The sequence below is a fragment of the Channa argus genome, chromosome 13 (genome assembly GCF_033026475.1).
Source record: "Channa argus isolate prfri chromosome 13, Channa argus male v1.0, whole genome shotgun sequence".
In the NCBI taxonomy this organism is placed as follows: Eukaryota; Metazoa; Chordata; class Actinopteri; order Anabantiformes; family Channidae; genus Channa; species Channa argus.
Window position 1 is genome coordinate 3,152,810 of NC_090209.1, and position 5,513 is coordinate 3,158,322.

Below are 5,513 nucleotides of genomic sequence, written 5' to 3' on the forward strand. Positions count from 1 at the left end.
CATGACCATAACACATTAACAATGAACAGCTTACAAGTGAAATTCTGGACAAAATGCAATTTTTGTAAGGGTGTAGACTTGTTTTCATTTTGTCATTTCACCCACAAAGCAAATAACAAGTACGTAGACTTGAATACAAAACTAGGTGTACTGTTTATTTGCGTGAGCGATTGGTCAACTGAAGCCAGTTTCCCAGCATAGGTCCCACAAGTTGTGACGTCCACAGTGGGAAAGATTAGAACTTGCTGAGTTTTGCAGGCCAACCAGTGCAGGTCAAAACTAGCAACTGATTAAACCTGCAATATTTATTTGTTTTCTTCACTCATTCTGGTGCTGAACTCCCTGAATTCCCTCACCTTTGTCCCAAGACCCCGTTACCTTTGTCCAACTTACTTTTGTCTGAGTTTCACACCATCTGTCTCTGGCAACCCCCTACACTCACCCTCATGCATCTCTGTCCTTCTTTTCCATCTCTTCATCAGCCTCTGTCTGGTTGTAGGAAATGGACAACTTGAATCACAATATGGACACAGTTTCCAAAGAATGGGGAAATACTTGCCCATTGTTCATTTAATGATTTGTTAATTTAATGAATCCCAAAGGGTCTCGACACTGGTGCTGGTGATGAAGTGAGACAAAAAAGGGAAGATGGAACTTTAGAGTGGACAGGCCTGGATTATCCCTCAGGATAAGATGGGGATGGGAAAGATGTGAGTTGTGCAATCAAAGGCCTGAAAGGCACAATGACAGAAACAGATTGATATTTAATATCACCAAACTTTCCTCTACAAAACAGGAAATGACCATCAACCAATACCAGCAACAGTAGGAATATGCTACAGTATCTAATGTTAAACAGATTTAAAATAAAATACAAATAGTAGTGACTTCCATGATGGCATTGCTGCTCATTGGGCGTTTGGTGAACTCTAATAAGTCTGAGTACTACTACCTAGTATTTCAGGCTGTAAAATGAAGATATTGCCTTGGCCTGTTGCTGTTTTTCAGGTTTACCTTGATCCTTGGCACCTGCTGGAAATCTAATAAGCTGGTCTGAGTTCAGGATCTCGCTCTCTCTCTTGGAAGGCTGGTGCCTTGTTGGCACCCAGCGAAGTTTTGTTTGGCATGTAAAGTCTGTGTGTGTGTGTGTGTGTGTGTGTGTGTGTGTGTGTGTGTGTGTGTGTGTGTGAGTGTGTGTTTGCAGATACATGTACCAGTGAGGTCCGGCTGTGGGAATGTATTGACTGTATTTGTGTAAAGCTTATTAGATGGCAAAACACAGCACAGTAATTTGTATTTCTCACAAACAGGATTAGATTAGATTACACTGTCTGGTTGAGTAAGAGTGAATCTGTGAGTTGTTTTTTTTTTTTTTTCAGTAGGAACCTAAATTGTATTTTGTATTTGAAACATATTTACAAAACCTTAATGAGAAGCTGATTTTTCTGGAATAGGGAGGCACATATTTGAGAGGATTGCAGTGCTGTTTGTATAAGAAAGAATTTGTGAAGAGTTTCCCAGAGTTCCTAATATTGAAATATGAATAAGTCAGAAAACATCCAAGATTAATAAAGGACATGAGGGGTTTGTATCGCTAACTTTATTTTGTATTCGAATGATTGTGTGTGTTCCCTCCAGCCCTTCTAGTTTGTTGTTTTATGCAATTCCTTTGCTTAGGCTTCGCGCCAAAAGCAGGCTTCCATAAACAACAGGATCAGTGGGTTGATTACCACTTTTACTTGACTACATGTCCCCGGCCAAGACACTCAACCCCAAAGTTGTCCCGAGGGTCTGCAACTTCCTTGTTATTCGCTTTGGATAAAAGCATGTTCTAACAGTTAACCTCACAAATAAATTAATGACAATTAGGGCCTGAAACAAATATTTTTTGCATCATCTGGGACTAAACCATGGGCCTTATTCGTTACATTAAGAGGCGGTTCCACTCTATTTAAAATGAATGAAGGGGACAAAACCTGAGAACCACCTCTCTAATGTCCAGTCCAGTACGAGTCCACCACCCACTGTGAGCTCAGTGACAAACACCTGGTAGAATTATCACCTTTCTGAAAGTTTCAACTTAAATACTGAGAAATTATAATATTGTAGACACACCCACATTGGGTTTGTTTCACATTTCTATTTTATTTTTTATTTTTTGGTGAATTCTAAGCTATAAATAACCACATTGTAAAAGTCAAATTGATTTTATAGTCTTTATTCATAGACATCCAATTAATTGCTGTGGAACTAAGATAGCAATTCTGCTGTTTGGTCCCACAAGTGGCCTGCACACACATCCTGTTGTGTGTTGTGGTGACAGAGCGTAAAGTGGTGCATCACATTTCATAGTGGTTTTGTGTGATATCAATTGAATTGTTTGTATAGTGTTTATTCATTTCAGAAGCAAAACACCATCATTGTTGTGAAACAATAATAATAACCTGTAATAATTACTTTTATTATAATTATATAAATTATAAATATACTGCTTATGCAAAATGGTTCAAAGAAAGCCAACTTCCTACACTGTGGAGCTGAGGAAAACACAATAGCTAATCGTTTTGCAAAAACATGCGAGCAATCAAATGTGCGTAAGTGTGATTTTTATTATGCATAGATTCTGTTTTTACCTTCTTTAAATTAATGCTAAAATCTTTGTGAAATCATGAATAGGTTCTGTTTTCTAATATAAATATATTTTTTAGCCTTTTGTCACAGTTTACCATCTCCTAATAAAACTGTCAGGATGTTAACTGTCCAAATTTAATTGCCAAGAAAACTGAATAGTTAAAAAATAGCTGGGCTTGGAGCGATGGCTCTGCCTCTGTTGGGCCTCACTTTTGACCTCATTGGCTGTTTGGACATGAGTAAGATTACATTTATCTGGAATGGTGGCACATGCATAAAAAACTTGGACATGGCGGAACGTGATTACCATGGTCATAATGTATTTAAACCTGAGCACGGGGTTGACCACATGCTGGAGGTCACGGTCCGATTGTTTCACTGTGAAAGGGAGAGTTCCAGCCACATTTCAACCAATGAGGATGTTGTGTTGAAAAGCATCCGGAGCAGTAAACTGAGCGCTGACATGATGGAAAGGTACGACAAACATTTAAGAAGCACAAGGTGAACTGCAACACAAATAAATTCTGATCCAAACCAGATGAACAAGCGTTGCCAAGGACACTTGGCAATTGTTCACAAAATGATAGAAGTAATTACTGTCAGGCTGCTGTGGATCACTGCATGTCTTTTCGTTTACTCTACATTTTATTGCCATTTTTTTAAGCTCGTGTCCTGTGCCCTGAAAGAGGAAAACCTCCCAACTCCAAATTACAAGCTTTTATTTACCTTTGGCCAATCACATCGGAGGTGGCGCTGTGGGACCCTTCCCTCCTGAACTGGGTCATCAGTGTGAATAACGACTCTGTTTTTCTTTTTGTGCAGATTTTTCCTGCATGAAAACAAATATGTTTTCAGGTAGAGTTGGTTGATTGCCCCATTGTCTTTATGTGGACACAACGTCCTCCACTTTGATGTCATAATCATCAACTATATTATGCATATTGTAAACTATAAAACACACACTCACACACACACACACACACACACATTGATGGTTTGTGAGACATGGGCCCTTTGGCAAAAACATGTAAAAGCCGTCCTGCAAAAAGACAAAAAGTTCCAAAATGACTGCAATGATTTTGTAGTTGTTCTGGTTCATTTTACACATTTATACATTTTTAGATTTTTTACTTGTTTTGCCTGTTTTTGTACATAACCTTTATTTTGCAACTCTCTGTTGTATTACTGTAACAAATCATAAAAACATTATTATAAACAGTGCCCCCAGACCACTGATGTGTCCTTGCACGTGCTGTCATGCAGCATCCTTCACCATAGTTTACTGCACATGCTGTAGTCACAATTGAACAAGTTAAACCAAAACTAAGTGACACAAATGTAGTTACTCAAAACAATGAACATTTATTGTTCAGGTGTCCTTTCAAATGCATCTTTTACAGTCAAGTATAGAAATCGAGTTGAACTTAACAACAAAATAAGTTCCAACAATATGGGTGGTTATGTTGTCACAACCTGGCACAATACTATGTGACCAAGTGCCACACAAAGTTTTAATTAAATACATAAAGATACAAATTCTGTTTGTGAGTAAGTCAGTGTGATATGCAGTGTTGAATGAGTCTAGATGTAAGACAAAGACTGGAGCAGATCTTTATAGGAATCACAACCCTGCTGACACAGATGTACCAACACTTCCTGGTAGACATGGAAAACACGGTCAACCATGAATGGACAAAGGCAGGCCGTCAAAATTTGTTGACATTAAAGTATTATCAGAATGAATACTGCAATTTTAGTTGAGAAACACACTAGAATACAATTGTTAGTACTGTATGTGGTATCATACAAGTAATAATTGTTTTTTAAGGGCAAGATAGCAGAGGAACACTTAATATTCTTACAAGTATATGAATGTTTTTTTCCGATTCTCTCTGAGTTAATAGGTTACACAACACTGGGACTCAGCCAATTAGGTAAACATCTCAGACCATGATGCCATTGACTTTACCACAAACACCAAACACTATTCCCCTGTTTTCACAAATAACGCAAACTTGTCGAACATTTTGTGAATAACTCTACAGACATATTCTTTCTTTTTCAGTTTGGAAAGTATTGTAGTTTGATATTATTACAGTTTTATTTTACAATTGCTAACACTGAGTCACATTGTCAAAACACTTTTTATTTGCAGCATATTTTTAAAAATGCAAACACAATTTTATCAAACTGTCAAAAACACATAATAAAATATGGCAACAAATGTTTGCATTTCTATAATAACCATAATAAAATGTATAGGATAATATTTATTCCAAAATGCAGTTTCAGCTGAAAGGCTACTCAGGTGCTTTGTGTTTACTCACAATCCCATAGATGAGAAACATGAGTAAACTGACAAATATTTAATGACTATTTTATTTCTGATTTGCTTCTGTGTGATGTCTTAAGGAAAAGTTTTGATAATACGTGTGCAAACGACTGTGCAGTTATGTTTGAGTTTAGATTTTAGGAAAGTGGTGCAGTATTTCCAAAGCTTTGTCTTGGCAATTACGAAAAATATTGAAATATCCTCCAGCTTGCTGCAGGAGCATTTTAGTTCAAATGAAGTCATCTGCTGGCTCAAAATACATTGGTCGTGTCAACCTGCTGCTCCAGAACCACTTCAGATGACATCATGTGAACAAGAATAGGAAAGTAACCTATGGACGTCAGAGCGAAGGTTGAAACCATTCATATCCAAAATACTGTACATAAGTACTGTCACATGCTATTTACAGCTAATACTGCAAAAATTTATGGATCAAACTGTCTTTTTTGAGTGTTTTTACACATGATGCACATCTTCCAGAAATCCACAACTTCATTATTTATAGCATGTTTTTCAATTCCAGAAAACCCTTAAGTATTTTCAAAGAGAT